General features: G+C 40.1%; 1 pseudogene; it reads right to left on the bottom strand.

The window, feature by feature from the left end:
• Nucleotides 1-9,641: 9,641 nt before the first annotated feature.
• Nucleotides 9,642-9,751, bottom strand: LOC135269392 (small nucleolar RNA U13; annotated as a pseudogene).
• Between the last annotated feature and the right edge of the window lie 2,609 nt (nt 9,752-12,360).

Below are 12,360 nucleotides of genomic sequence, written 5' to 3'. Positions count from 1 at the left end.
TCCCAAAGTGTTGGGATCACAGGCGTGAGCTATGCGATCTAGCCATGGCACTCTAGCCTGCGTGACAGAGCAAGTCCCTGCTCAAAATAAATTTTAAAAAGGTATACATATTAAATGAAGTAAAATGAAAAATTAATGTTCCAAATGGAGTTCATGAAAGCCAATGTAAAACATTTAATAAAGTCAAATTTACAGCTTTTAATAAAATAAAATTTTCAATTTTAATAAAATGAGCTGCATTTTCCACTTTGGCAGAAGGATGTAGGACACATTATTCTCACTATCAACTGTTTTTGTAAACAACATAGTTTAGTTCAATTAGTGTGACTCATTCCAGCAGGTCATAAAATCAATATTACAGGCTAACTGAACTGATTAGGCAAAAAAATTTTCACAGCTGAAAGTCATAATATCTAAATTCTATTGGCGTAAAACCTTGATTGACCTGACTCTAACTAACCTGAACTCTCAATTAACAGGATTTTTTTCTGCACTTGAATTTTAAAAGAACAAGGCAAATGAAAGGACGACTTTATAGCAAGTATGTTATAGATAGTATGGTTATTAATCATAGGCTTTCCCAATGAGGAGGCCTATTTGTTGTGTCTGAAATTTTACTTTTGCTAATTAGCCTTTAATTTAAAGAATGGCAAAGTACAGCTGTCCTTGAAAAGAGAATTGTATAATAATCTTTTTTTTTTGATGGAATCTTGCTCTGTCACCCAGGCTGGAGTGCAGTGGCACCATCTCGGCTCACTGCAACCTCTGCCTCCTGGGTTCAAGTGATTCTTCTGCCTCAGCTTCCTGAATAGCTAGGATTACAGGCATGCGCCACCATGCCAGGTGGGTTTTTGTATTTTTAGTAAAGATGGGGATTTATCCATGATGGCTAGGCTGGTCTTGAATTCCTGGCCTCAAGTGACCTGCCCACCTCGGCTTCCCAAAGTGCTGGGATTACAGGCATGAGCCACTGTGCCCAGCAGAGAATTGCATAGTCTAAAATGAGTTACACCTTATCAATCAAAAGTATATTAGATAATTTCCAACGTGAAAGTTCACTGTGAGGCCCATAAAAGGTCAACTTTGATGGGGCAAGGGTGGACTGAAAGTTGAGGACAAGATAGTTTCCAAAGAAGGCAGACATCTTATGGCTACCACTTGAGAGATCTTGGTTATCTGCTAAGGCAGCACGGGAGGAAGTATGTTTGGGGATAAGGTAATGAAGGGAAGGCTGGAAGATACCAAAGTGAACCTGATTTACCTCAGATTTTCTAATGTCAGGCTTCAGTACGGTTTTATTTATTTTTGAGACAGGGTCTTGCTCTGTTGCCCAGGCTGGAGTGCAGTGCCAAGATCATAGCTCACTGTAGCCTGGACATCCCAGGCTTAAGTGATCCTCCCACCTCAGCCTCCTAAGTAGCTAGTACTACAGGCAGGTGCCACCACGCCCAGCTAATTTTTGTATTTTTTATACAGATGGGTTCTCGCTATGTTGCCCAGGCTGGTCTCAAACTCAGGCAATCTTCCTGCATTGTCCTTCCAAAGTAGTGGGATTACAGGTGTGAGCCACCACACCTGGACCACTATAGCACTTTAAAAGAATCCTACTATAGTGCTTTCTGTAATTTCTTAAGGATTTTATTCTGCCAAATGTAAAAGATTGAATTTCACTACAATGATGTCTGGTTATGGGCATCTTGGAATTAAATTTTGAATTGGCATTTGCTTCTCCTGGTGACTTCTTGTGTATAGTAACTCTAAGGAGCTGCCCCTGCCAAAGAAACATGTGCCTTTGAAGATAACAGCTACGGAGTCAACCTGTACCTTAGCCTTTGATTGTGAAGGTTTCTTTAAATGTCAGTCCCCCCTTCAAATAAAATAAAATAAATAAAAAATAACATCAGTCATAAAATCAGAGAGGCCTTCAATTCCAGCCAGTTTCTGTTAACTTAGAAATTATGTCTACATCTACAGAATTATTATGTTAGCTTTTGATTTTCATTGCAACAATTCATTATTTGGCAGTACCATCTAGAGACTTCTTTGGGAGTGGGGGTGGGACATGCATAAGACTTAGGTTGGAGATGTTGACTATATAATTTGAATACATTAGGACCTTAGATTCAAGATAAAACTTTTCATAGAATCTAAAATTAATTAATTAATTTATTTATTAAGATAGTGTCTCACTCTGTCACCCAGGCTGGAATGCTCACTGCAGCCTCAACCTCCTGGGCTCAAGTGATCCTGTCACCTCAGTCTCCTGAGTAGCTGAGACTATAGGTGCATGCTGCCTTGCCTGGCTAATTTTTTTATTTTTTATTTTTTATAGAGATAGAGGTCTCACTCTATTGTCAAGATTGGTCTCAAACTCCTGGGCTCAAGTAATCCTCCCTCCTCGGCCTCCCAAAATGCTGGGATAACAGGTATGAACCACTGCACCTGGCCCCTTATTTTTTTTAAATGAGAGCTGAGTTCCAAACGAAAAAGGTAAAAGAAGATATATATATAGAGAGAATAAACTTTACTTATAATCAGTAAAAAGTATTCAAAGGGAAGATGAGGTATGCAGGACCAGCTTTGAATAACTTTGTGAATTAATCAGTTACTGTACATTCATTATATGCCAGCAACTATGCTAAATTGATGATTTGTATTTGACCTTTTTCTTCTCTTCTCCATTTTTAGAGATATGCAGTAGTATAGGGCCTTAGGTTTTAGACGACTTTAGAGTTTATTCCGAGGACAATGGGTATGTCGTTGTTGCTGTTGTTGTTTTTAAGAGGGAGTCTGGCTCTGCTGCCCAGGCTGGAGTGCAGTGGCACCATCTTGGCTTACTGCAACCTCCACCTCCCAGGTTCAAGTGATTCTCCTGCCTTGGCCTCTCAAGTAGCTGGGATTCCAGGCGTGTACCACCACGCCTGACTAATTTTTGTATTTTTAGTGGAGACAGGGTTTCACCATGTTGGCCAGGCTGGTCTTGAATTCCTGACCTCAGGTGATCCACTAGCCTCAGCCTCCCAAAGTGCTAGGATTACAGTCTTGAGCCACTGCGCCCAGCTAGGCCAATGGGTTTTAAATATGACAACAACATGATGAGATTTATGTAGCAGTATGTATTTTCCTTATGAATGGATTGGAGGTGGGAGTAGTTAAGAGACTGTTGCAATAATCCAGGGGAAAGACTACTGGTGGTCTGAAGTACAGTAGTGGCAGTGAGGATGGAGAGAAGTGGAAAAAATAAAAATATATTTGCAGATGGTAGAAATGATAGGACACTGTGATTGATTGGATATGGAAGGAGATCAGTGTGAGAGAAAGAGCAATCAGGGATGATGAGCTCTCGGAGATAAGATAGCCACAGAGCTAATCTGCACCTTACTTAGCCTTTGATTGTGAAGGTTTCTTTAGATGCCAGCCCTGGTTTTGTTTAGAATTAGATACATGTTGGGCATACTGGTCCTTCTGCTTCCCTTTGAAATATCTGCTCTGTGCCAGGCACTCTGCTAGGCACTACTTTGATGTAGAGAGAATTCTGTGCTTCAATGGAAAATTATTCATTGACCATAGCACATCTTCAGAGTTATTTGATCCTGCTTGGATGGCAGTTATTTTGCAATTCTGTAAACTGAAGATAACACAGCAATGCAAAATAATCCTTGTCTATAAACAATAATGATGGTCTACAGACAAGCAAATTCAGTTCTGTGAGGTGGGAGGGACAACTTTCTCCCTCAAAACAGTTTTGCCTCCCATTTACACATTTATTTCAATATTTCTGATCTAAAAATATGTCTGTTCTTGGATTCTCCTTTTGACCAGTTGTAACACTTACTAGTTTCCTTATTAATGAGTTAAATAAAATGTGTTCACTTGTGTTCATTTTTATATTGGTATGGGAGTCATGATTTTGCCATTTGTTTTAAAAATTATTCTGTAACAGTGGTAAACTTGACAAACTTTGTCCTTTTGGAACTTACATACTAGTGGGGCAAACAGATACTAAAGTGAACAAATAAGTACAGATGTATAGCAAAATAAGTATTGATAAGTGCTATGGAAGAAAATATAGCATGGAAAGAGGGTGGGGTAAGGTGTGGTTGCCATTAAATGGAGGATGTCAGAACAAGGTCTTAGTGGGAAAGTTTTCTACTATCAGCATTAGAACACATCCTTGACTTTGGACTATATTAGGGCACTCAAAGTTATGTGACAGCATAAGCCACATTTATAATCCTATTAGTTCTCCTTGTCACTTCATTGTCTCTTTACTGCCTTAACTGGGTGGGGATTGTTACCCCACCACATCTTTTTTTCTTTCCTGACAGAGTCTGGCTCTGCTGCCCAGGCTGAAGTGCAGTGGTGCAATCTTGGCTCACTGCAACCTCCACCTCCCAGGTTCAAGCAATTCTCCTGCCTCAGCCTCCCCAGTAGCTGGGATTACAGGCACACAGCACCAGGCTTGGCTAACTTTTTTTTGTATTTTTAGTAGAGTTGGAGTTTCATGATGTTGTCCAGGTTGTTGTGGAACTGCTGACCTCTGGTGATCCACCCGCCTTGGTCTCCCAAAGTGCTAGGATTACAGGCATGAACCACCACGCCCGGCCGGTTTTGATATTCTTTATGGTTTTTCCCCTCCCTTCTGATCAATTTCTTACCTTCTTCTAATGTGAACTGGTGGTTTGAATTCAGTGAATTTCTCAGTGAAAAGGTAATAGTCCAGTTGAGAGATAGGATTATAAACTTTCTGAAACATAGCTTGGAGTTAGAAAAATTTTAGTTTGTACCAGAAACTTCTTCTTCTTCTTTCTTTCTTTATTTTTTTAAAAAGATGAGGTTTCACCATATTGATCAGGCTGGTCACGAACTGTACCAGAAACTTCTAAAAGGTTGGGGTCTCCACTAGAATAAACCAATCAATGGGAAAGCATATGTTGAATTTCTTTTCTGGGTTAAAAGCACTATACTCAGTGCTGTAAGGCATACAAAAGAGAAAGGTACTATGGAAATACTTAACCTAAGCTTGACAGTAATTCAGGTTATTTGAAAACAGATAATTAGAATGATTTCACCACCACTTAAATATTTAGCAGGGTGCATGCAGCTGCCCCTTCTATGCCTGTATAGTTTGGAGAGATAAGAAAAACTTAACAGGTAATTCCTTTTATGTGTCCCCTTGCCCAACAACTTCCAACCCCTCTCAGTAGTGTTTCAAAATATCTTTTTGAAAATTCCATTCCTATATCATGATTTCAGAGCGGCAACCTAAGGAAATTGTTTTGTGTAATTGCTGAAATTACCATCTGGATATTAGACACATAGTTCATTTAAAAACCATCAATTTTATTTCCAATGTATTCACAGGGAAATGATGGAAGCCAGTTTTGAGGAGGTATTTACCAAATAGTGGCTTGTCCATGTATTTTCTGAGCTTGCATGCTCACCACTGGAATACTCTTAACACAAACTAGGATTTATGGGTGTGCATGCTATGGCTAGGGTCTTGTTTTGACAGTGTATTTGTGACTTTGCCTCATTCACCCTCCACCATTTAGATACTGTTGCTATTGCCATATACCTTGAGGATACTACTTTTAGATCTTTCTCTCAGCCCTTCTATCTCTGCTAGGTAGTGTCAGATCACTGGAGTCAGCTGGTGTTGCAAATTATTAAATCTAGGAAGGCCACCAGATTTTGGTTCTGTTGTTTGACTTTTTATTGGTGTTAGTTTTGCCTCCCAGCTAAATTGTAAGCCCCTTCAGGTTGAGGAGTCCCAGGCTTAGAGGCAATGCCCCATTAATGTTTGCAAACATATGTCATATCTCTTATGGCCATTAGTCCTTTATCTTACACAGCCAAAACTTACTTGTTGGAGAGGTTGTGCAAACACCATGATGGAATTTATGGATTTACAAGTGAAAGCAGAGGAAGAGATAGAGGAGAGAGAAAGACAGGTCTAGGGTTTGGATAACCCCATCAAAATGCAAATGTGTAATCTGGTAGGGGTAGTGCTTTAAATCTTTACCAACTATCAACATATTTGCAGATAAAGTGACCAAGTGAATTTGATCAGAGTTTCTAAATGAGAATGTAAAGGAGGGAGCAAGTTTTGATTTGGATAGGGAGGATGTCGTGGAACATGAAATATGTTAAGGGGATGACAGGGAGAAGGCAAGTTCACGCTAGGAGGCTTAAATATTCATTTATTCAAGAAGTATTTATTAGTTCTGTGACTATTTAGGGTGGAGGAGTAGAATGATAAGAGGAGAGGTGAATGCAGATGGCGTGAAAGAGAAAACACACAGTCTCCTTCACAGTTTTGTCAAAGGCTAGCCCTTTGGACATCCAAAGGTTATTTCTTTTCTGCAAACATCTTATCTCTTGTTAGTTTGTTTTAGACCATATTGGAGCTTCTCTTATCTGCTTGTTCCTTATCTGTTTTTGATTCTTTTGCTTGCTCTTTGACAAGCAGAGCTGAGACCAGCCTGTGAGATCCCTGGCTTCCTGGAAACTTTTCTCTGCAGTCACAGAAGACTTTTGCTTTGCCCTCTAAGCTGCCTTGGCTGCGTTCTGAGAATTTACATAAAGAGATTATTTGAGGCAGAAACTGAAGCCCACTTCTTCACGTTTTGGTGTTGCCTACAGACTGAGTTGATGAAGGGGTTAACTTCTTTTCCTGCCAAGGTCATCAAGAAGAAAACCATCCTCAGAGACCTGCTAACATTAACCTGAGAGCTAAAGATTAGGGTTGTGGAGGGAACTTTGAGCTACAAGGCTTTCACAGTCAAATTGCACTGAATCAGAAAAAAATTAAAATAAGGAGCAAGGCCACTTCAAGGAAAAAGCTTTTTTTTTTTTTTTCTATTTAACATTCTTTTAGAAGTAATGCATCTTTGTTCCTTTTAGGACTAGTACAAACTCTCATAGAATTTGTCTAATTGCAATAAGATAGTATTTGGAAGGTAGCACAGTATCAGAAAGGTCACATACAGGCATTGGTGATGAAAGACATGTTTAAAACCTGGTGCACACTTAATAGCTGTGTGGCCTTGATCAAAGACACATAACTGCTATTGCCTTAGTTTCCCAATCTCAAAAACAGATATTCCAATGTCTATCTTGCAGGATTTTTAGAATTAGAGATAACACTGAGAAAGCACTAGCGCAATGCTTTCACAAACTACGTCCCCAGACAATGGTAGGCAGTAATAATACAATATTAATGATGTGAGGATAATCCAGGTTCTTTACTCTCTCGGAGTTGGGCTAGAAAAGCTGGGATAGAGGAAGAGGGTGCCCTGTTCCTCTGCAAGGGTTAGACAACTTTCAGAGAGGTAGGACAGATTTTGTCATGCCAGAGAAACAATAAAACAAAAATGTTAGATAAACGAGAAGAGTACCCTCATCTGAACAAAGTTACACTGCATAACAGGCCCCTAAATACTGAAATTTATGGGAGGTTCAACTGTGGGACAAGTACTTATAATTAGTAACATTAATTTTCACATAGACCCTAAATATGCTGAGGAAGTTATAGATTGTTCTGTTAAATTGATTAATTCTGCCTCTTGTTTACATTGATGAGAAGATACGCTTTGCTAGACCCAGAAAGTCAACACTGGCTTGAATAATTACAAGTTCTCAATTAATGGTTTATGACACAGCCAGATAAAGCTATGCTTGTTTTTCCTTTATTCAAAATCTCCTGCTTCATGACATATTCTTCTTTAAATTGAGACAATTCCTATTTAGGCTTCTATTATCAGCAAGTGGCCCATGGGCATATTTTAAAGTTTTTTTTTTTTTTTTAATTGTGGTAAATAACCTAAAATTTACCTTTAGCCCGGCTCAGTGGCTCACGCCTGTAATCCCAGCACTTTGGGAGGCTGAGGCAGGCGGATCACCTGAGGCAAGCGGATCACCTGAGGTCGGGAGTTCCAGACTAGCCTGACCAACATGAATAAACCCTGTCTCTACTAAAAATTCAAAATTGGCTGGGTGTGGTGCATGCCTGTAATCCCAGCTACTTGGGAGGCTGAGACAGGAGAATTGCTTGAACCCAAGAGGTGGAGGTTGCAGTGAGTAGAGATCACACCATTGCACTCCAGCCTGGGCAACAAGAGCAAAACTCCTCTGCCTCAAAAAAAAAAAAAAAAATTATCTTTGTAACCATTTTTAAGTGTACAGTTCTGTGACATTAAGTATATTTACACTGTTGTGCTACCATCATGAACATCCATTTCTAGACCTTTTCCTCTTCCCAAACTGCATCTCTGTACCCATTATACACTAACTCCCCATTTCCCTTCCCCCAAGTCCTTGGATACAACTATTCTACTTTCTCTCTCTATGCTTTTAACTATTCTAGGTATCTTATACATGTGTAATCATACAATATTTGTCCTTTTGTGTCTGCATAGTATGTTTAAGGTTCATCCATGTGGCAGTATATATAGGCATTTCATTCCTTATTACTGCTCAGTGATAGTCCGTTCTATGTATATATCACATTTTGTTTATTCATTCATCTACTGATGGAAACTTGGGTTGTGTTGCCTTTCAGTATTGTGAATAATGTTGCTATGAGCTTGCGTGTACAAGTATCTGTTTGAGTCCCTGCTTTCAATTCTTTTTGGAGTATATACCAGCAGTACCTAGGGATGGTACTGCTGAATAATATGGAAATTCTATGTTTAATTTTTTGAGAAACTACCAAACCATTTTCTTTCTTTACTTTCCTTTTTTTGTGTGTGTGGGGAGGGGAGACTGAGTCTCTCTCTGTTGCCCAGGCTGGAGTGCAGTGGCACCATCTCAGCTCCCTGCAACCTCTGCCTCCCAGATTCAAGCAATTCTTCCCTGCCTCAGCCTCCCAAGTAGCTGGGATTACAGGCGTGTACCACCACGCCCGACTAATTTTTGTATGTTTAGTAGAGATGGGGTTTCACCATACTGGCCAGGCTGGTTTCAAATGATTCACCCAACTCCGCCTCCCAAAGTGTTGGGATTACAGGTGTGAACCACCACACCTGGCCTACCAAACTGTTTTGTATAGTGGCTGCACTATTTTACATTCTCTCCAGCAATGTAAAAGGGTTCTAATTTCTCCACATCCTTACTTATTTTCCTTTTTTTTTGGTTTGTAGCCATTGCAATGGGTATGATGTGTTATTTCATTGTGGTTTTGATTTGCATTTCTTTAATAACTAATGATGTTGAGTATTTTTAATGTGCTTATTATGGGTATATCTTCTTTGGAGAAATATTTATTCAAGTCCTTTGCCCATTTTTGCATTGGGTTGTTTAGGTACCTTTTAAAAATGCTATTTTTTCCTCTTCTTTTTTTTTTTTGTGACGGAGTCTCTGTCACCCAGGTTGGAGTGCAGTGGCACAATCTCGGCTCACCACAACCTCCGCCTCCCAAGTTCAAGTGATTTTCCTGCTTCAGTCTCCTGAGTGGCTGGGATTACAGGCACATGCCACCACGCCCAGCTAATTTTTGTATTTTTAGTAGAGATAGGATTTCACCATGTTGGTCAGTCTGGTCTTGAACTCCTAACCTCATGATCTGCCTGCCTTGGCCTCCCAAAGTGCTGGGATTACAGGAGTGAGTCACCAGGTCCAGCTTTCTCCTGTATTTTTCAAGTCAGATAGGTAATGTGTCTAGCCACTACTCCTAACAAGGTTTGAGGGAGGCACATCTCACATATAAGTGTGAAAACCCAATCATCACACTTACGAAACACAAAAGCATTTAGTCAGTTCCAGCAATGGAATGTAAATTCTTCTCAACAAAAAAAATAACTCCAATTTTTTTTTTTTGAGATGGAGTTTTGCTCTTGTTGCCCAGGCTGGAGTGCAATGGCGTGATCTCAGCTCATTGCAACCTCTGCCTCCCGGGTTCAAGCGATTCTCCTGCCTGGAGTAGCTGGGATTACAAGCATGCACCACCATGTCCAGCTAATTTTGTCTTTTTAGTACAGACAAGATTTCTCCATGTTGGTCAGACTGGTCTCAAACTCCCAACCTCAGGTGATCTGCCCGCCTTGGCCTCCCAAAGTGCTGGGATTACAGGCGTGAGCCATCATGTCTGGCCAAATTAAACTAATTTTTAAAAGTAGAAACAAGCTTCAAGATACATTTTCTAGGAATTATCGAGAGTGAAAGTGAAGAGGAAGAAAGAGAGAAAAATAAAAGGACTAGAAAGCTTCAGGGAGATGAAGAGACCACAAGAGATGCTATTCTTTTAGTTGGGATAACTAGGCCGCCATGGCTATATGTTTGACTCAATGAATGTTGAGCGAGGGGTGTGGAACAAGACTGTGAATTGAGGATAAAAGAAAATCAGGAAGAACTATTAAGTCTAAGTGATAACAGATATAAAGGTTAGCATTTTAATGAAACATTGGTATTTGGTTGAAGGTATGTTGTGCAAATAAAATTGCATCCTGGAGTTTACTTGTTTGACATTTGTTCTAAAGTATTTTCAGGCCAGGCATAGTAGCTCACACCTGTAATCCCAGCACTTTGGGAGGCTGAGGCGGGCGGATCACCTGAGGTAGGGAGTTTGAAACCAGCCTGGCCAACATGGTGAAACCCTGTCTCTACTAAAAGTACAAAAATTAGTTGGGTGTGGTGGTGCATGCCTGTAATCCCAGCTGCTCTGGAGGCAGAGGCAGGAGAATTGCTTGAACCTGTGAGGCTGAGGTTGTGGTGAGCTGAGATCATGCCACTGCACTCCAGCCTGGGTGACAGAGAGAAACTCTGTCTCAAAAAAAGAAGTGCTTTCAGATTTTGTTATTTAAATTTATTATATGCTTTTGATATGAACACAGTGAAAAATAATATCTCTACCTCAATGAAACAAATCTTAGTTTATGTCTTACAGATCAAACCTTGAGGGCTGTGGCATACAACTGCCATCTGGTGACGGTATGTTCGCATAGCAGTGTTAGGTATTTAATACATTAAAAAAAAAAAAAACAACTACTTTGGGGCAGACTTTGCAAACCTTAAGTCATGATATAATAGTTAAGTGTCCCATGGGTCTAAATGAATAAGGTGTTTTATTTAAAAAAGATAACATATGGGCTGGGCACTGTGGCTCATGCCTGTCATCCCAGCACTTTGGGAGGTCGAAGTGGGCAGATCACTTGAGGTCAGGAATTCAAGACCAGCCTGGCCAACATAGTAAAACCCTATCTCTATTAAAAATACAAAAATTAGTTGGATGTGATGGCACATGCCTGTAATCCTAGCTACTAGGGAAGTTGAGGCAGGAGAATCACTGGATCCCAGGGGATGTAGGTTGCAGTGAGCCGACATCAGGCCACTGCACTCCAGCCAGGGCAACAGAGCAAGACTCTGTCAAATAAATAAATAAATAAATGGTCTTTTCTAAAAAAGAAGGTATCAACCTCTGATAATACTTCTTTATGGAAATCAAAGTGATGCAGAGACTGTTCCTATTTATTATTGGCAAAATGGATTTTTTATGGACACAGTTTATAAATTGTGAATGGTGTCGTTGTCTTAGTGATTTGATTTACACTTGAATATGCTGTAAATGTACATGGCTGAGAAAGTGATTAAATTTTTACAAAAGAAGTGCATCTGAGAGGAGATGATTTGTAAGCTGTAAATCTCTTATTTTAAAGTTTATAGTCCTTTCAACGAAATCAGGCATCCTCTATTGTTGTGTAGTTCAATCTTTTTCCTTCCTTCCTTCCTTCCTTCTTTCCTCCCTCCCTCCCTTTTTTCTTTCTTTTCTTTTTCTTTTTTTTTTTTAATTTTTTAAGATGGAGTCTTGCTCTGTCACCCAGGCTGGAATGCAGTGGCGCGATCTCGGCTCACTGCAACCTCCGCCTCCCAGGTTCAAGCAATCCTCCTGCCTCAGCCTCCCAAGAAGCTGGGACTACAGGCACATGTCACCACGCCCAGCTAATTTTTGCATTTTTAGTAGAGTTGGGGTTTCACCATGTTGGCTAGGATGGTCTCGATCTCTTGACCTTGTGATCTACCCACCTCGGCCTCCCAAAGTGCTGGGATTACAGGCGTGAGCCACCGTGCCCAGCCTCTTTTCTCTTTTCTTTTCTTTCTTCTTTTTTCCAGCCTGGCCATTTCCTCTCAAAGGATCAGTCTTTTTCTATGTCATGTAAAAATGCTTAATGCTTTTAGAATTCATTTTACTTCAAGAAATAAGTTTGATAAGTCAAACCCCAAGATGATTTCAGGATTAATAGACCTTCTTTTGAAAATAGGTATACTGGTGGCACAAATGTAAGTGATCTGCTCCAATAATCTAAAGTCTGTATGGTTGGTAGGGACAGACAATGACCCAATCTCAGGCTGTCTTCTCTTGGG

The sequence above is a fragment of the Aotus nancymaae genome, unplaced genomic scaffold (assembly GCF_030222135.1).
Source record: "Aotus nancymaae isolate 86718 unplaced genomic scaffold, 86718_ANA_hifiasm-v0.15.2.pri h1tg000004l, whole genome shotgun sequence".
NCBI classification, from domain to species: Eukaryota; Metazoa; Chordata; class Mammalia; order Primates; family Aotidae; genus Aotus; species Aotus nancymaae.
This window is presented reverse-complemented; position numbering and strand designations above follow the sequence as displayed.